The sequence below is a fragment of the Moschus berezovskii genome, chromosome 24, assembly GCF_049115385.1.
Source record: "Moschus berezovskii isolate FMDL1 chromosome 24, NW_MosBer_1.0, whole genome shotgun sequence".
NCBI classification, from domain to species: domain Eukaryota; kingdom Metazoa; phylum Chordata; class Mammalia; order Artiodactyla; family Moschidae; genus Moschus; species Moschus berezovskii.
The window spans coordinates 12611672-12632177 of record NC_142483.1 but is presented as its reverse complement, the minus strand read 5'-3'; the positions used below and the strand labels follow the sequence as shown (position 1 = coordinate 12632177).

General features: G+C 43.5%; 1 protein-coding gene across 14 annotated transcripts in view; it reads left to right on the top strand.

Moving 5' to 3' along the window:
* Positions 1-7206: 7206 nt before the first annotated feature.
* The window catches only part of SFMBT1 (Scm like with four mbt domains 1), a 114944-nt gene continuing 101644 nt past the window's right edge, over positions 7207-20506 (top strand). For 3 of the 14 annotated variants that reach the window (XM_055414058.2, XM_055414064.2, XM_055414062.2), the window contains exons 1-2: positions 7921-8143; positions 17785-17855. The gene's annotated coding sequence lies outside the window, so the exon portion shown is untranslated. Of the gene's footprint in view, positions 7491-7920; positions 8144-8509; positions 9275-9310; positions 9621-17784; positions 17861-20506 lie in introns of those variants that run through there. The other 11 variants (XM_055414059.2, XM_055414063.2, XM_055414065.2 and 8 more) reach the window with 8 other exon arrangements.

Sequence of the window (20506 nt, the reverse complement as noted above, 5' to 3'; positions counted from 1 at the left end):
CCACACATCTCAGGAATCATAGTAATGAGAAGATCAGAATTCGATTGGCTACACTTCATTTTTGTATAAAGCTTCTGGGTATAGCAGGGTCCACTGGCATTTTCTCTGATGTTGTGTGTATTATGCAGAAATCTCTTTCCTCCCAAATCCACCCGGTGCTGACTAGCCGGAAACCAAGTTGGGGGCCTAGAAGTGGCACCAAAACATCTGGCTGGAAGGCCAGCCAGGTAAGCGAGACTCTTGTTTATCAGGGAGATTAAGCTTCCCTGTTGCTGTAACAGGTATCAAACAAACATAGGAGATGTCCCTGTTAACATTTTATAGATTGACACCTATATCCTAATAGTTACTGAATGTAAGCCATATATTAATTAAAAAAAGGGGGGGGCGGGAAATGGCAGCATGGGAAGAGAACAAGGAGTGCAATGGAAGGCTTGGGACAGGAGGGAGCTCTGGTCCCCAGTTATGCAAGCAGGTGGGGGGTGGAGAGCAGACGTGGCATCAGAGGGATGCAGGCCACCCTTGCCCAAGTCCAGCAGATGGCTTTGGGGAGAGGTGGGGAGGGTCCAATTTCATGTCTCCCTTTACTTTTTCCTCTCCTCGTGGACTTGCCCTCCTAATTCCCTTCCAAGGACCCAGTGACCATTATCTCTTCATGAACCTCCCACCTCTGATCCTCCAGGAGGCCACAACAGGCTTGGAGAATGTTCTGTGTCTCAGTTGGCCCTAATCTTTATTCCCGCCTGGATCCTGGGCTATAAGCAGCCAAATACAGGAGCCCTTGGCCAGCATAGTGAGCCTTGGTGTACTGCTTCCAAATGCCAGCTCTTCAGCCCCAGTGTGGACTCCCAGGTCTTGGAATTGGCCTCGGTGGGGTGAAACCTGGGCGACTGCTTCTTTTTCATGTGATATACAGAACAAGTCGGTTGAGGACCACAAGGAATGAAGACTAAATGTCCCATCAAAGACATACACATTAGATAAAAGTACATATGAGTGTTTCTGTATTTACATATATATGTATGTGTGTGTTTTATATATATTTGTATATACTTTTTAATATGTATGACCGATGGGACATTTATTATATATTTTCATTTACATATTATACATTACACATTTCATATCACACATACATATTCCTATACATTTAGTATTTCATCTTGTTTTATTATGTTTTCATAGATCATATGTTATATCGTGCCTGTGCTAAGTCACTTCAGTTGTGTCCAACTCTTTGCAACCCTATGAATGGTAGCCCACCAGGCTCCTCTGTCCATGGATTTTCCAGGCAAGAGTACTGGAGTGGGTTGCCATGCCTTCCTCCAGGGGATCTTCCCAACCCAGGGATCAAACCAGCATCTCTTATATCTCCTGCATTGGCAGGCAGGTTCTTTACCAGTAATGCCACCTGGGAAGCCCCATATGTTATATTACTAATTAATAATTAGGAATATTTCTAATATATTTATTACATAATGTATATGCTGTTAACAAAGAAGAATGAAAACAGACGTCCACAGATGGACTTATACATGAATGTTCATAACAGTGTTATTCATAATAGCTCTAAATTGGAAAGGATGCAAATCAACAAAGTGATGGATAAGCAAATTGTGGCATATCTGCACAGTAGAATACTATACAGCAAGAAAAAGGAATGAGCTACTGTTACATGTAACGACGTGGAGGGACCTCAGAATCATTATGCTGTATGAGACTACCAACTATATAATTCCACTTATATAAAATTCTAGAAAATGCAATCTAACCTGTAGCAACAAAATCACATCAGTTGCTGCCTGGGGATATTGGCAGAGGGAGGGTTGGATTGCAAAGAGATGCGAAGAAACTTTTGTGGGTGATGAGAATATTTGTTTTCTTTATTATCATGATTTCTACATATATTCATATGTCAAAACTAATTGAATGATTAAATATGTATTTTACTGTAGCTATACTTCATCAATGTAAAAAATGAAGCATTCTTAATCTCATTCCTTTTTAAAACAATACTATTATTTTTAATATATTTATTTAATATCATTAAAATAATAATACTATTTTGTGAGGACCAAAGTGATGATACTCCATGGATAAAATGAAAATTATTTAATGTTTTTAATTATTTTTATTTTACTTTTTTAAAAAAAGATAGATGGTGCTTTTAAAATTAACTGATTTCTTTATTTGGCTGCACAGCATGTGGGATCTTAGTTCCCTGACCAGGGACCAGATCTGTGTCCCCTGCAGTGGAAGTGCTGAGTCTTAATCACTGGACTGCCACAGAAGTCTCTGAAAAGTATTTTAAAGTAGTATTTATCTTATCATTACTTCTTCCTTTAAAAAATTTTATGTATTGTATATGTTTATAATGCATGTCATATTTTACTAGATAGACTACTATGTATGTATAAAATAATGATTTAAACATAGACATAATGGAGGGTGTATGCTCAAAACTTCACTGATGCAGATAAGATGTTTTGAAGACCAGTAGAATAGAGGTGCTGAATCTTCATTCCTTGGGCTTTCTGTCTGATTAAAATAATATTATTTAACCTGAAATAAAGGAGCAGTTGACCATCAGAGGAAAAAAGGAATAATCTTCTGATACATGTAACAACTATGATGTAACAACATGATGAATGTCAAAAACAGACACAAAAGGGCATTACTCTATGATGAAATTTTTTAAGAAACAGACAACACTAACTATGGAGATAGAAATCAGATCAGTAGTTGCCTGTGGGCAGGGGAATCACTGGAAGAGGACAGAAGGAACTTTCTGAGTGATGGCACTCTATGTATCTTGATTGTGGTGGTGGTTACCTCTGTCAATACTCAGAGACTACACACTTATAAAATGGGTGCATTTTACTGTATGCATATTACACTCTCCCCAGGAAGAGAATATTGCAAAAAGCCTCATTATGCAGGTCAAGGGAAGCACCTTTTGTCCTTGGTACCAGTCACTGCAAACTTTTATCATTTTACTTCTAAATTGAGATATTATTCACAAGGTCTTCCCTGGTGGCTCAGTCGGTAAAGAATCCACCTGCCAATGCAGGAAATGTGAGTTCTATCCCTGGGTCGGGAAGATCCCTGGAGAAGGAAATGGCAAGCCACTCCAGTATTCTTGCCTGGGAAATCCCATGGACAGAGGAGCCTGGAGGCTACAGTCCAAGGGGGCACAAGGGTCAAACATGACTTAGTGACTAAACCACCACCACCATTACTCACATATCTAAAATTCACCCTTTTAAATATAGTTTACAGTTCAATAGTTTTTAGCATATCATGAAATTATGCAACCATCACTATAACTAAAGTTTTAGCATTTCACCACCCCAAAGATAAATGCCATCTTTGTTTTCCCTGCATTGCTGAGTGTCCTTGGTCGCCTATTCTGTGCCCTTAAGCTCTTGTTGGCAGATAAGTTGAAGAGGCAAAAGGCTTAGGGAAACTGCATGGCCCAATAATATAAAATCAACAACACTGTGCTAATTCATTTTTTTTCCTTCATGAATTGGGAAAAGAGGGCAGTGGGAGGTACAGAGGGATCCCTGGGCTTGTGACATTAAAGGATGGAAATAGGGTCAGGGGAGCCTGTGCTTTTCCTAAGGTAGGTGACTGGGGAAAAGCAAGCTAAATGCCTTAGGTAGACAGAGAAGGAAGTGGCGAGATCTTGGGAGGTCTCCTGGAAGAGGTGACTTTGGACTATGCCAGTTATTTCTCAAAATTCTGTTGTGTTTATAGTTGGCAAAGAGTATTTATGAACCTTACGGTCTTGGATTCTTAGAAGCCAGCAAGATAGGTGTCTTTATTTGCATTTTTATAGAGATGAGGAAATTGAGAGATGAAGGGTCCCGTAAAGGACGTATTATTGGGGAATTTCCCTGGCAGTCCAGTGGTTAAGACTCCATGCTTCCACTGCTAGGGACCTGAGATCAATTGCTGGTTGGAGAACTAGGATCCTGCAAGTCACATGGCACCGCCAAAAATGAATGAATAAAACTCAATTAAAATTAAAAATAGTACATCTCATAAATAAGCAGTGACTCAATCTGAACTTGACCCCCAGCTGTGGGAGAGAGAACCTTTTTAGGTGAAGTTGGCAAGGAAGACTTCTCTGTGGAGACCACCTTCTTAAAAAACACTGCAACAGTGAGATGGTGCCAGCCATGTGAAGGGCTGTGCATGAGGCGGGATGGAGAGTGTCCCAGGCAGTGGGGGCAGAGTGTGCCCCCTGAGGTGGGAAGGACCTTGGCATACTTTAGGGATGGAAAGGTCCAGGTGAACTGCAGCAAGCAAGACAGGTGAGTAGTCCTGGTGAGTTTGTAGGATGGCCAGAACCAGTTTCAGAGGCCAAAGTAAGTCTTTTGACTTTTTCAAAGTGCAATAGGAAGCCCTGGGAGGCTTTTGAGTAATGGTGTGCCATGATCAGAAGTCAGTTTCCTCCATGCTCCTCTGGCACTGCCTCTGTGAATAACTACCATCTGAATTTCCAAGCAGCAGAGGGGTTGAGGAGCTGGTCCACCTAGTTTGTGTTCTAGCTCTGCCTCTCACTGAGTGATCTGGAAGCTCCCAGTTTGTTCTTTGTCCTTAAGAGAATGCCATGACCTATGCTGGGGGATGTTGCAAGGAGTAAAGATTTCCTGTATGTGCACACATGCCCACACCTACACAGGGCCCTGCCCAAGCCAGACTTTTTTTTTTTTTTAATTTCATTTATTTATTCATTTTTGGCTTTGCTGGGTCTTTGTCGCTGCTTGTGGACTTTATCTAGTGGTGGAAGGCTCAGTATTTGTGGTGCAGGGGCTCAGTTGCTCCAGTGGCATGTGCCCTTTTCCTAGACCAGGGATGGAACGTGTGTCCCTTGCACTGGCAGGTGGACTCTCAACTACCGGACCACCAGGGAAGTCCCAAGTCAGACTCCTAAATGCTGTTGCTTGTGGCTCTCTGCTCTTCCTGTTCATCAGGGGTCATGAAGGTGAGCAGCGGAGAGAGGCTGGAGTCAATGAGGAACCTCACTTCTGAGTTTTAAAATATTTGGATAAATGGAAAGATAGCACATGTCCTGGTTGGGAAAATGAAATATTATGAAATATTTGATCTGTTTAAATGAATTCATAGGTTTAATGTAACCCTATGCAAAAATCTCAATTTTTTGGAAATATCAGTAATAGCTGATATTTACTGAGTATATATATGAATATATATGTTATATACACATACATATATGTTATATACACACACACACACACAATGTGCCAGGCTTGTGAGGCAGATGTTACTTTTATTCCCATTTTATAGACCAAGACCCTAAGCCCTGGGAATCATACATACCATAAGCAACTTGCCAAGGTCACAGGACTGGTGAGTGTTGAAGCTGGATGATCCTGTCTCCAAAGTGAGCACTCTTAATTCCTGTATGATGATCCTAGAATGTGTATGGATTTATACCATTCTGTATATTAAGTGCTAAGCCTGAATGAAAGAAGACCCTATGAGGGGGGATTCTAGCCCTGCCAGATTTGAGAACCTATTTTAAAGAACCAGTATTTAACTCCACGTGGTATTTCCTTAAACCAAAGTCTGTGAAAGGAAATGGAGAATTCAGAAATAGACCAACCAAAATCAAAAGCCTAGCATGAAAGTAGATTTTACTAAGCAAAGGGTAAGGGAATAATTATTTAATAAATGGTGATTTATTAGGAACTGATGATGATGGTGTTTACTTAAAATCCATATTTTACTCCCACACAGCAAAATAAACTTGCCATGGATAACCACCAAAGAATTAAAAATAAAATTTTAGAAAACTAGCAGAATGCAGACTATCAGATGGATGGAAGAAAGCTCACTTTGTCAGCACTGAAGCAATTAAAAAAAAAATCAAAAAGGGCCAGAATGGCAGATTGAATAAAACAAAAAAGAACAATGGACTGGGAAATATTTGGATCACTGATGACAGAGGAGTAGTATCTGCAACATAAAAAATTCTTATTCAAAATTAGAAGAGGTTCAAGTCCCCAAAAGACAAATGGGTGTGAACAGATCATTTACAGAAAGGGAAATTTAGGTAGTAAATGCATGGAAAAACATTTTAAAAAGTCAGCTAAGAAATACTGAAGAAACCTTGAACTACCGTAGACACTGCTAAAATAAAGGAGGAGAAAAGATGGCATCCAATACTTAGAAATGTGTATTGAACTCTTTACACTTGTTCTTGGCAGGTGCAGAATGAGTGGGGCTGCTGTTTGGAAAGCTCTGTGGCACTGTGGGCTAAGATCATCCTGCTGTTCCTTAACCTTCCACCTGGTTATTCAACTGCCAGGAGTTTGTCTAAGTGCTGAACTAAGAGATATATTAGCAAACAATTATCAGGGACCAAAATAGGCAATATTAGGAGACAGAGTTAATGGATTACAATAACTGCACACATGAAAAATGAATGTGAACAAAACAAAAATGTTAGTGATGGTAGCAAACACAAAAGAGGATTGCAACTATGTAAAGTGTGGTTGCAACTATATAAAGACTTGCATATAGGCAGAAGCTTTCATGTTTGAAAAGTTGCATTTCGTAGTAGTAGTATGGATACTACTTTGTTCTTTTTGCATGTTTCTTCCTGGTTGTCATATTGTCTCTTCAGTGGCATTAAAAAAAAAATCCAGATTCAAATCTAGCCAGTGGCGTGACTTTGAGCAACATTGTCTGTGGAGTAGGGTAATATTTCCCAGCGCAGTGGTTGAGGTCATTGGGAAGTGACTTGAGCCGCATTTGGCACCTCAGACCTCCTTCTTGCTGTGGGGGCGCCTCTTCCTTCCTTAAAGACAGGAATCATCAGAGCCCTGTCAGAGACCTCCTCCCCGGGCCCGGGAATCCGGACACTCCCGGGTTTCCGTGGTGCAGGGACTCCCTTCTGCAGGGAACTCTACAAAGCAGGTGGGGATCCGGGTGTCTCACTGGCACCTGCCCTCGCTGGGGAAGGGGCGAGCTCGGGGAACACAATCGCCTGTGGGCACCTCGGGTTTCGGGGTCGGCTTGTAGCCACCTTCGACCTTCTGTCCCAGCCCGGGGCCCCCTGCTCTCCCGCCGGAATTCGGCAGCCGTCTTGTGCCCCCTCGCTGGGGCCCCGAGCGACAGGAAAACTAGGATTTACAGAGTGCGTCCTGCGGAAGCCCGGAGACAACCGGTGCGCCGGGGGCCCAGGGTCTGACTTCGCAGAAAGGGGGCACTTGGGTGCTTTCCAGATCTCACGGGACGCGCCCCAGGTCCCCGACGTGGGCCTGGCGGACGAACGCCGCCCTCTCCCGCGGCGACACGCGCCGATCTAGCATCCAGTTGTCGCTCCGTCCGTTCCTCCGCTAATGCCATCTTGCCGGAGGCTGTCACGTGCGGACGACAGCATCGCGCTTCACCTCGGACGCCAGAAGCGACACCAGGACGCCACCAAGTTCCCTGGACTCCGTCCTCAACCCGAGGTGAGGCGCAGAGGCCCTTCCCTCGTGGGTCGGAGCAAGGACACGGTGGGCGCTCGGTCCCTGGGGCGCGTCTTCCCGTCGGGGCCAGTCCGCGCCAGGCTGCAACGCCGTCGGGGGCCGGAGGCGCAGCCGTTAGCTCTGCGCCACGGCCTCGGGGTGTCAGCTGTAAGTTGTGGGCTGGGGGCACTAGGGGCCGGGTCGGATGCCGGCGCGGGTCCCGCAGGACCCCCGTCCGCGGCCGCCTCGTCTCCCGTAGTGACCCAGCTGGGCCGGAAGACGAGCGAGCTAGCTCGGGGAGGCCCGGCAGGGGGGCGCCACGCGCGCCGCGCGAGGGGCGCGGGCTGCCGGGAGGAGCGCGGAATGGGGGGGGGCGCGGGCGCATGCGCCCTGCGCCCGTGCCATATTGGAATGAGTCGGAGCGCGGAGCGCCGCCGCCGCCTCCGCCGGAGCGCGGGTGGAGGGGGGCGGGGAGAGCTGCCGGCCGCCCCGCTCCGCGGAGCCCAGCAGGAAGGAGGGCGCGAGCGGACGAGCGCGGGCGGCGCGAGCGGAAAAAGCTTCCGCGCGGGGGGACGAAAAGAAGGAAAGAAAGAAAACGAGCGCGAGAAGGGAAAAGCGAGCGATTGAGCGAGCGCGCGCGCGAAAACTCCCGGCAGGTAAAAAAGCGGGGCCGCCGGCTGGGCCTTCCCGCGCGGCGGCCTGAAGGGGCGGCGGCAGCGCCGGGGCGGTGGACCGCGCGGCGGCCCCCTCGAGGCGGCCGCGCAACTTTGCCAACGAAAATCCACCGGGAGCCGGAGGGCGGCGGGCGCGCGGGCTGAGGCGCCAACGGGCGGCGGCGGCACGTTGGGGGCGGGGGCGGGGCGGGGGGAGCGCGGCGCCCGCGCGCGGCCTGGCGCGGCCCCGCGCGCCGGCCGGCCGGGCTTCGGAGCGCGCCTGGGCGCCTCGCTGAGGCGGCGGCGGCCGGCAGTCCCGGGCGGACTCGCGCGGCGCGCGGCAGCCGCAGGGCGTGAAAGGAAAGTGGCCGGGCGGCGGTACCGCGGGCGCCCAAGTTCCCCGGCGCGCTGGGCCCCTGGCGCGCCCCTCCCCGCGCGTCCCGCGCTCCCGCCCGCCGAGCCCCCGCGGACCCGCCCCCCGGGCTCGCTCCGGGCCCGGGGCGCGAACCCGCAGCAGGACCCGGGGGCGCGCCGCCCGCGCGGCGATCTGAACTTCGCTGGGCCGAAGCCGCAGCGGCGCGATGGCTGAGCGTTTAGCGGCCGCCGCAACCGGTTGCTTCGGGCCAGCGTATCGGAGTGCGCCGGGCCTCCCCAGCGTCGATCGAACGGGCCGTGGGCTCGCCGGGAACCCGCTGCCCGACCCCAGGCGGACCTGCCTCTCCAGGGATCCGTGACCATTTCGATTTCTGTTCTTAAAGTCTCGTTTTGGACCCTGAAAAGGAGACTATGGAGAGGCGAGCCGAGTGTCCTGAGAAGGCAGGCCTGCTTTGTGGGGAGCAGTAACGCCTTGTGAGAACGGAGATACATTCCCGCGGAAAGGATGTCTGTTAAGTTTTTCACAAAATGTCAGCTGCTCGCTGGGGTCTAAAACTGAGCCGTAAAGGACAGGTCACCTGCACGTCTTGTTATACACCGGCAGTTGGGTAGGACACCCTTGCCAAGGACAGGCTTTTTATTTAGTGGGGGGTATTCCCAGCGGGTCTCTCAAAGCCTTGCGGGTGGACTGCCCCGAGCGAGGTTTCGTGAGCCCTACTTAGTCGTGAGAACCAAGAAACCATCAAAAAGATTGGAAAGGTAATAAGATGGATTTTATCAATCCCTGCAATGCCTTCTTCTCTGGAACCACATTTTTAAGATGTCACACTTGATTGCATCGCAAGTAAAATGCCTGAAAACATACTTGTTCGTTTGTCGACTGTCTTGAGATGAGGAAGGAAGATGAGTGTACTCTTGAGGACACTTTGAGGCCTGTCGGCCTGGTATTTTAAGGTGTGTAGAATCTTTCTAGGCCACAGGTAGATTCGGAGTTGAGATTTGTTTACAATGTCAGGAAAGTAACGGCTTGGTGGAAACGGGAGTGGCCCCAGATCAGGAAACAGTTCTGTTACTACTGTTGTCATTGACTACTGCCTTATCTTGGGTAAGTTTCTTTACAGATTTGTTTTTCTTTCTTTGCAAAATTAGTGGATGAATAGATGATCATTGTGCATCCTTTCAGTTCTGAAATTTGGTGACTTTCTAAAGTGAAAGATTAAAAAAATTTAGGTTGGTACTTTGAAAGGTTCTACAAGGAAGTGCTCACAACCTGCATCTTTATTAAAATGCATTTAGAAAAAAATACCTTGAGAGTTGTATCTTGGATGATTTTATGTAACATTGTCTGGAAAGATAGTTACAAATGCATTTTAATATGTTTTGAAATTATATATATATATTCATTTATTTATTGAGACCTAATTTACAATAAGATCTTAATTTATGTACATAGAGTTCAGGGACTTTTTCATATGTATATGCACTCAGGTCAAGGTATAGAGCATCTTCAGCTTCCCAAGGGGCTCTTTCTACATTTCTTCTTTTCAGTTAACACCTTCCCTCCCCCAGGGTGACACTGTACTGACTTCTTTCACTACTGGTGAGTTTTGCTTTACAACACAACCCTTTTCTGGGTGAATGGGGGTAGTTTTAGTAAATTGAAGAGCAATACATCTGTTAACTGGAATTATGGTCATGGTCATTTTCTCCATGATCCTCATGCTTTTTATAACAATTTTTACATTTTTATACTATTTAAAATGACTAAAATTTCTGACCTGGGAGACCTCTTAGTCAGAAGGTCACTTTTGAGGCAATACTGTGCACGTTTGGATCTGTGTTTCTGGGAGTCCTTGTGGACATGGGCCCTGTATCAATCTGCTACTGCCCGTTTTTGGAATGCAGGTATATTTGCAGACAGTAGGTTTAAAGGATGAATCATGAACTTTTCCCACAAGTCAGGTTTAAGTGTCAGTAGATGAATCAGTTCCTTAAAGCCTAGAATTTGCTGAGAAAATTAAATGAAAATTGATTTTCTTAAAGTTCATTGAATTAAAGAATGTGGGCATAAAGCTTTAACAACCTTTTAAATGACAGCAATTAACTTGATTTATATATGCAAGATATTCCCCTGGTTTGTCAGATCATTAAAACTCTAGCAGTGAAAGCAAAAACAAAAGATAACTAAAAATTATGTCAGGTGGTTTTTAATTTTTGTTTGGTTTTTGCTTTTTGTGTTAGACCTAGGAAGTTGGGCTTTTTATGTTTCCCACTAAAGCAAGAGCTTCAGCAATTTACTTATTCTTGTACCCTTTCGTATTTCTGTTGCTAAAGGAGAGGAGTTAGAGGTTGTAACTGAATTCTTGTTAGTTCTCACGAAGGCCTGTGTTTTTTACTGCAAGGCCGTATAAAGTTGAGAACTAAGTCCTGTGGTAGGGATGCATAGGGCATAGTCCACAAAGTTCAAAGATTTTATTTTGTGAAATGATTCTGCTGAATAATTCTGTTTTTCTGTGACTAAGTCAGGCAGTTGGCCAAAAACTAAGCTTAATTTGCTGCTGTAAGATTCATAGCATTATTAGCAAAGAAAGTAATTCATCACTTAGTTATTATTGATCCACCCTTTTTTCTCCTTTCTTCTTTCCTCCCTCCCTCCCTTCCATTTTTGGTGGCTCTTTTTAGACTTCTTAGCTTTTGCACTATCACATACTTAACTTAAAATTTGTTAAGTTTTTGAGCGATGTAACTAAAAAGATACAAAATGAGAAAACATATTAAAATGAATTCCGTCTTTGCTATTTATTTTTCTGTAAACTCTGATTTTTCTCTTTAAAAGTGCTTTTCTTACCTATAATCTTTCTGCTTCTCTAGGGTACTTTTGCTTTCACAGTGGTAACTAGACTGTCTTTACTACAGAATGATAACGTAGAAGCTGCTTTGACTCTGTGAAGTCTGTAGAAAAGCTGAATTGTCCAAACTTCATTGGCCTTTTTATTATGACTTCATGTCATGTTCACATTAAATAAAGGAATACATCCAGAAAGCAGAAGACATAAGGCAGACACTGTAAATGCTAAATATTTTTTTATTAAAGCTCTTCTATCTTGTAAATTCTTAAAAACTTTTCTTTCTGGAATTATTTGACTGTTAACCAATGCTTCAGAATAATTTAAGTGAGAATGAAAGGACATGTAATCAGTAAATGGTATGGCTTTCTTGTGGGAGAATACTTTTATTTCTGTAAATAGACTTTGTTTTCTAACTGGAATGTTTTGTAATTGAAAAAAATATTTCTTTTTATACATAGATGTTACATTGGGTGAAGCTTTCTGGGGATTTTGGTTACGTGGGAGATTTTGAACTGTTAGACTTCAGGGAGTGGGATTTTGGTATGATTCTATACTTCTTCAAATGGAATTGTCAAACAATTAAACATTGGAAAATATTTAAAATAGAAAGGATGTGGTTAGGTTGTTACAAGTTCATTTTTAAGCTTTACAGAGGTGGGAGAGAGGATAAGAAAGCAGGCTATTAAAAGAAAAATTATGACTTTACTGTAGAGGTTTTAACACGTTTGATTGTAAACCTTTGCCTGTTGCTCAAAGGCACCTAAAGATTTATAATTATTTTCTAGTCTCTTTTACTTAAGAGGATGTTTATAAATTTATTCAGCTCTCTTTGTATTTTTAAAATATTTTATATACATAGATATCTTTATTTTTATTTATTTGGCTGCACTGAGTCTTAGTTTGGGCATGTATACTCTTAATTGTGGCACGTGGGATCTAGTTCCCTGACCAGAGATGGAGCCCGGGCCCCCTGCATTGGGAGTAAAGTCTTTGCCACTGGACTGCCATGGAAGTCCATCTCTTTGTCTTTAGATCATTGCTCAGGGACATCATTAAAAAAATGTTGTCTATATATTATCCTAAAGGTATTAGGTCCCTGCTGACATCATGGTTTGATGGTTTGGTAACTTCAGAGCCAAGCACTGTGGATAAATGCTGCATGGTGGCATTTCTAACATGGTGTATGTCCTGCATGCAGGTTCCTTTCTGACTTTTTTGCTTAATCTGGAGAAAGGTTAATTACTAGACTGATTTGGGGTGGATCAGGCAGTTGACAGTTACCTGCTTGGTCTGGGAAAGTTAGTTCTGGGCTGAGGTGACATTTTTCTGCAACTTTTTCATCTTCCCAAAATGAAAGTCTGTATTATTGACAATAACTCCCCATTCCCACCTCCCTGCAGCCCCTGGTGACCAGCGTTCTCCTTCTGCCTCTGTGAATTTGACCATCTGGCTATCTCACGTTAGTGGAATTTTTCAGTATTTGTCCTGTTGTGAGTGGTTTATTTCACTGTAGCGTAGTGTCCTCAAGGGTCATCTGTGTTGTAGCGTGTGTATCAGAATTTCCTTTTGAGGAAATACATTTCCACAGCAGGTAAAATAGGTCCTGGAACCCTGTATATGAGGGCTTGTTACCTCCTTTGGAAGAACTTGGTAGGTGCCAGCAGAACTGTGAGAACCAGATACCTTTTCCTTAGATATAGTTCTGACATACATGGTTGTTGGAACGAGAGAGGGATGGAAGCAGAATGTGATGACAGCATAGAAGACAGGGAAAGTGTAAAGCAAAGGTTGCTACAGTCTTGGATTTCATTTGGATGAGGACAGAGCTTTGTGGGTCTCAGGATTCCACCTTATTGTGTAATCACTGATGTTCACAGTGTTGGTCTGAGTCAAGCGTTTGGTCCAGAACAGCTAACCAAAAGAGTTTATGCCTTCTAAAGTTGTAAGTAAGCCTTTGAGTATCTGAGAGGCATGATTATTCTGTGACTCATTCCCCAGCTATTCTGGTTAGTTGAGGTTTTAACTGTATTTCAGTCTCATTTCTGTATTAATAGAAAACTAATTGAGTATTTTAAGAGGCTTAATTGTTTACATAATAATGATACCACATAATTACTGCTCTCTATTTTATGTTTTAGCTTTATTGTATTTCTGTACCTCTGGATTTGAGAAATACAGATGTCCAGTCATAGAGAGCAAGTTGGGCAGAGAGTGTGAGTTAAGCAGTTAGCCCTTTCAGAATAGCTAAACAACTGAGCAACTAAATAACCACCAACACGTGTAAGTGTTTTTTAACACACATGTACACCCATGGCTGATTTATATCAGTGTATGGCAAAAACCATCACGATATTGTAGAGTAATTAGCCTCCAATTAAAATAAATTTAAAAAGTTATTGTTTTCTTTACTGTTATTATTACTATTTTTAATTGACATATAGTTGATTTGTTGTGTTAATTTCAGGTGTTCAGCAAAGTGATTCCGTTATATGTATGTATGTATATATTCATTTTCAGGTTCTTTTCCATCACAGATTATTGTAAGATGCTGAATACAGTTCCTTGTGCTACATGCATCTTTACTGTTATTTTTGATTCCTGTGTTAGTAAACATGGGGTGACTTTCTTGTTTCAGGGTGGTGGGGGACACTTTAGAGCATCTTTTCATCACCCCTCCTCCCCAACTTCCTTCTTGACAAGGAGTGCTTTTGACTATCTTTGTGACAGTGAATGTTATGAAACCTGATTTTGTTGTTGTTGTTGTTGCTTTAAATAACTGCTCAGTTCTTAAGAAAATCAGAGTGGTTAGTTGTTTTCTAGAGTTACACTGTTAGAAGAGACATAATTTTCTTTAAAAAAACAGTAGGTAGCTGTTCTTTCCAGGAATGTAGTTTCCTTTTGATTACTTTTTGTTTTTATTATTGTGCAAAATGGGCAGGAGTAGGTGATCTAGTAGCTAAACCTAGAAATATGAAAAACTTTGGGTATTTTGTTGTTACCATTTGTGGGCTTTCCTGATAGCTCAGTGAAGCCTGCCAGTACAAGAGACATGGGTTTGATCCCTGGTTGTGAAGATTCCCTGGAGAAGAAAATGGCAACCCCAACTCCAGTATTCTTGCCTGAGAAATCCCTTGGATAGAGGAAACTGGTGGGCTACGGTCCATGTGGTTGCAAGAGAGTCAGGCACAATTTAGCAACAAAAACAACAACAACATGGTCATTTATGATCGCGGAACCCCTTGACCTCTTAATGTAGTTGTTGTTCAGTTGCTCAGCTGTGTCTGACTTGTGACCCCATGGACTACAGACCCTAGGCTTCCCTGTCCTTCACTATTTCCTGGAGTTTGTGCGGACTCATGTCTGTTGAGTCGATGATGCCATCCAACCATCGCATCTTCTGTCGCTCCCTTCTTCTCCTGCCCTCAATCTTTCCCAGGATCAGGGTCTTTTCCAGTGAGTTGGCTCTTGGCATCAGGTGACCAAAGTATTGGAGCTTCAGCATCAGTCCTTCCAATGAATATTCAGGGTTGATTTCTTTTAGGATTGACTGGTTTGTTCTCCTTGCTATCCCAGGGATTGAATCCAGGTCTTGTACATTATAGACAAATTCTTTACTGTCTGACCCACCAGGGAAAGGCTTCTTTATTTTTGGCTGTGCTGGGTCTTTGTTGCTGTGCAGGCTTTTCTCTAGTTGCGGTGTGCGGGCTCTAGGGTATTGGGCTTTAGTAGTTGCGGCACGTGGGCTTAATTGCTCTGTGGCATGTGGGATCTTCCCGGATCAGGGATTGAACCTGTGTCTCCTGCAGTGGCAGGTGAATTCTTTACCACTGAGCCACCAGGGAAGCCCAAGCATTTCTTAGGGTTGATGTTCATTACTTTCATTTTGTTTCCATTTTGAAGTTGATTTAATCCTCAGTCGTGGTTCGTATTTGTATTTGAAATGTACAGAAGTTTTTATTATTGTTAATACAAGTGATACCACATGCAAACTGGGAAACAGAATCTGGTCTTCAGCGTTACCTGCATCTGGTTTTCCTTAAGGGTTCCTGGGTGAACTGAGAGAAACTTTAAAGAACTCTAGCCAGTAGTAGCTGTGACAGGGGACGCAGAGAGCTGGGGGCTCTGCTGCCCTTGCCTTCTGGGGTGACTCTCCCTTCTTGCAGTGAATGCTTGAGGGCTCCAGGACTTTTGCAGCCCCATCCAGGGCTTCCAGGCACAGCAGGGTTCTGAAAAGTCTCCTCCCACCCACCCCTTGACCTTTACCCTGATTTTGGCTTCCTATTAACTTTGAGAGGAGCTCTTTTGAAAGCAGCTATACTACTGAAATCTCAGGTTCTGTGTTGGTATTCTTTTCCCAAAAGCTCTTTGAGAGGCTTCCCTACTCTCCTTGTCTCATCTTTGACCTTACTGTGACCTCCTTTTCCTCTCAAAGAGTTCCAGCCCCTTTGGGTCTGGACCCATTGTCCAATCTTTTGTTTGCTTCCTGGCCAGTACTCTCTACCCTGGTTCCTTTGCCCTTCTGCAGCGTCTGCTCTGTCGAGCACCACCCCCACCAGTCCAGCCTGTGCCCCCTTTGCTGTGGACACACTGCCCGGAATTCAGGGTCTCCTCCAGAAGGGGCCCATTTGCGGCTGATTCCACACAGTATTAACTTGAGGCAGACCCTTTTCTTTTTGCCTTCTGTGACCTTTGCAGATCCTCCGTTGTTCCTCTGTTTGCACCTCCCTTGGTGGATCCCCCCCGCTCTTTAGACTTCATCTAGCCTGTGTGCCCCACTAACCCTTTCTACTGAGCTTCAGGTCCACATATCCTCTCTCTCTGGGCTGTCCAGTTTGGAGTTCCACTGGCCCTTTAACCTACAGGCCCCAAACAGTTCCTTAGTCTGCCTCAGAGCTCTGCTCCTTTGGCGACTCATCTGCCTCGGTCTCTCCTTCTTACCTTCTTTCTTGCTGATGGTGTCCAGTTTTTCTCCTGACAGCTTTTTTCTCCCAACAGCTTTCCTGTGGAACTGAGCCTTATTCTTGAAAATTACCAACCCTTGACTTAGGAACGTGCTGTTCTGACTTCCTGGTTTTCAAACATTTTTAGAAGCTATGGGGCCCTTTGCTAAGTGCATCTTTCCAGGAGGCCCAGTATGTAAAATAAGAAAGACTGGAGTTCTGGTGGAAGGGCAATGAAGGGCCAGCATCCTGTCCTGCCACCTAGGCCTCCCCGTGCTGCCCTCTTCCTCCTCCGAGGCAGGGTGTCTGGTCCTCAGCCTCTGTAAGTGGACCTCCCTGCAGTTAGTTGCTCAGTACTGCCTGAGGGTACTCTGCTTGTCCGGAAACCACTTGATGTGTTCTGCACCCCGCCTCTTTCTCATTGGTTTTATTTTGTGACCGGTAAATATAAAATTAATGCTGTGATGAAACTTGCCAAGGAAAAGCAGTGCCACTTTGGAAAGTGAAACTAGGTGGTAAAAAGAGCCAGCTCCTTTAAATGCTGAAAACTTCAAAAATGCCCAAGGGTTCCTTTCAACTTCTACAGAAGCCTTTATTGACTCTTATCTTTCTCTAAAGCTGCTCTTCTACAACATGAACATTCAAGTAAACTTAGTTTGACTGTTTTTGTTTTGTTCATTTACCAGTATAGCAGGTTTGTTCAACCTGTATAATATAACTAAAATGTTAACCATTTGCAGTGAAAAATGTGTTCTGTTGCCTCCAAATGGTTGTCCATCCCCTCCACCCCACCGTTCTCTGATCCATCTGATACACTGTGGACAGATAGCTCTTTCTAAACAAACTTGATTTTATCACATAAACTTATCCTGCTGCCAGCAGGGTAAAGTCCAGGCTCCTCAGGAATGTGCACAGAATCCTTGAGCTTGTCTGGTCACTTGCCCAGCTCAGCCCCCTCTCACACGTGCCCTCACTCCAGCCTTGGCCAGACCCTGGTCCTCCCCACATCTCTCATCTGCATGTCCAGTGTGTCCTCCACTAACATACGGCTCCCCAAATGTCAGTCTGGCATATACCAATCTCATACTTCGGGCCCTATTTGACTACTATAATTATCCTTTTAATATTTTAAAAATTTACTTTAAATTTGGACTTTTTAACTGAAATTTTATAAAGCATTATTACATTTTAAAAATAAAAATAATGAAATACAAGTAATAATAAATTAATCATTTTATTAAAGTACATTCCTTCAGTAAGTTTCTCTCTCTGTCTTCTTTTTGGCTGCACCATGCAGCTTATGGGATCTCAGTTCCCCGACCAGGGACTGAGTCTGGATCCTGGCAGTGAAAACCCGAAACCATAATTACTAGGCCACCAGGGATCTCCCAAGGTTCTCAGCTAAACCTTTTGTACTTAAAATTTTTAAAAACTGTGTACTTCGTAATAGGTGATATTAAGGAATTTTTTTTTTTTTTAGGTATGATAATGGCATTGTGACTATATATGAGAATGTCCTTTCTGTTGGGAGAATCAAACTGAAGAGTTAAGGTGAGGTATGATGTTTCAACACTTTTAAATGGCTCATGAAGTATGTATGTGTGTAATACATGCACCTATATACGGAAAAATACAGCAAATCAGAAAGTTTTAATAACTTTTGAATCTAAGTGGAGAGAATTTGGAATTTTTTCAAAATCTCTGTTTGAAAATTTCGATAAAAGCTTGTCTTGGTTTAAGTATAAAAATGGCTTCAAAAGTTGCAAAACAAGGTTTTAACCCCAGTACATAGTGGGTAACACACAGTGGGTAACACACATGCACACACACACACGGAGAACACACACACACACACACATACACGGAGAGCACAGACCCACTTGTTGAAGTGACATTTAGACTACTGTGTTTTCAATGTTGTGGGAAAACCAAACGCTAGTGAAGTGTTTTTTAAATAATTTTTTAGATTGAGGTATAATTGATATATACAGCATTACATTAGTTTCAAGTATACAACTGATGATTTGATATTTGTATATATTGTAAAATGATCACAATATGTCTAGTTAACATCTGTTACCATATCTAGTTGCAAAATTGTTTTCTTATGACTTTTAATACACTCTGCTGACTTTTAGGTGCTTTCAAATGTGCAGTACAATATTATTAACTACAATCATTGTGCTATACCTGACATCTCCATGACTTACAACTGGAAGTTTGTGCTTTTGAAGTTCCTAACAAATCCTGTTTAAGCAGTACCTGTGAAGTTGCAGTTGCATGTTTTATATGTTAACTCTTTTTCTCCCCATTCCACCTTAATGATGCTACATAAATTCTTTAAAAGAAAGTCTTCAGCAGCCCCTAAATTTTCTCATGTTCCAGCAGTGGTTTGGGTGTTGCGTGTAGGGGATGATGCTAAGGAGATTTCTTGTTTGTCCTGTAAGACTCAGGTTTCCTGTGGAATTTTCCTTCCTGGACGCCTCCAACCAAGGTTAACTACCCTTTGCCCTGGGCATTCAGCCTTCTGCATATTCTCCTCTTGTGAATGTTATAAATGTAATTACTTGTTCAGTGTCTGTACCAGATTGAGAGCTGACTGTGAGAGACCTTGTTATTCTTCATTGGTACCTTGGATACAACATAGCAGAGTGGACAGTAGATAAATTATAGCTGAGGAAAGGCACAGAGGCAAAACTGCAGCACCACCATTTGTAGCTTTGTTTCTACTCCAAAATGCATTATATTCTAAACAAAAGCTATGATGTTTAATCAGATCTGATCTAGTGACTCCTTGGTTTAGAGCCTGCCGTTGGCTTTCCATAGCAATTACAATAAAATCCAGACTCCTCTTGTGGTCTGAAATACCCTTTGCAATTTGTTCCCTGCCCACTTCTGCCACTTTTCTGCCTGCTTTCGCACAATCTGCTACACATCTTTTCTGTCTCTCGAAGTACAGCAAAGTTGTTACATTTAGTTCCTTTTCATCAGAGGGGTTAGCTCAGTCATGAACCCTTCCCTCAACATCCTTACCTCCACTCCCCTGGCTTGCCTGTCTCTTTACTGTTTGCTTTTCTTCATGGCGCTTATCATTTAATGCAATTATCTTACTTTCAGTTCATTTTAATACTTAAATTAAAAAATTTAATTTATCATTGACTGCTTTAAAGTCACAAGGTAGAGAACATTAAAACCTACTCCAGGACTGTTTCTCCTTATTGTTCCTTGTGGGAAAGCCAATCAGGGCACTAATGCACTGTTCTTCTGTTTACTGTTGTAAACTCCGTGAAGATAGGAACCAGTTCCTTCATCAGCATGGCATCCCTGTACTAAGAATGGTGCATAGCAAATATATGTATGTTGAGTGGAGGTGTGAATAAACAACCAGCTTGTAAATGATCTAAGAAGAAAAGTTTTTTTTAAACTCCAGAGATTTGGGGGCAGTGTTATAGTTTAGTTCTGCTTGTCCTGAATATTTTTATGGTAAGTCAATATTTTGTCATATTTTACTGCCTGGAGTGTCTGTTTATTGTTCTAGGTGAGCAAAATTCCCTTCTTCAACTTCATTTTTTTTTAATCACATTAACTTATAACTTCACTCTTTTGAGGATAACTGCTCATCTTTAGATCTTCAACAAATGCATTCCTTTTCTTAAAAAATAATTTTATTTATTTTTGACTGTTCTGGGTCTCCTTGCTGCTCGGACCTTTCTTTAGTTGTGGTGAGCGGGGGCTCCTCTCCAGTTGTTGTACGTGGACTTCTCATTCTGGTGGCTTCTCTCTTTGCAGAGATCAGGTTCTATGGTATGCCTGTGTGTATGCGCAGTTGCTTCAGTTGTTTCTGACTCTTTGCAGCTCTATGGATTATAGCCTGCCAGGCTCCTCTGTCCATGGGATTCTCCTGCAAGAATACTGGAGTGGGTTCCCATGCCCTTCTCCAGGAGAGCTTCCCTCACCCAGGAATCAGACCCACATCTCTTATGTCTCCTGCATTGGCAGGTGGGTTGTCAACCACTTAGCCACCAGGGAGGCCCTTACAAATGCATTTCTGTTAGTAAAAATCAAATTGAAGGGCATTAGCTCCAGTCATTTGCTTTTCTTTTCATGAAAGTAGTTCCAAAGAGGCAGTTACCAGTCTGGTTCTTTATGGGCATGGGACGGGGCGATTCTACTTCCTTTGCCCTCATGTTCCTCATGAGAAC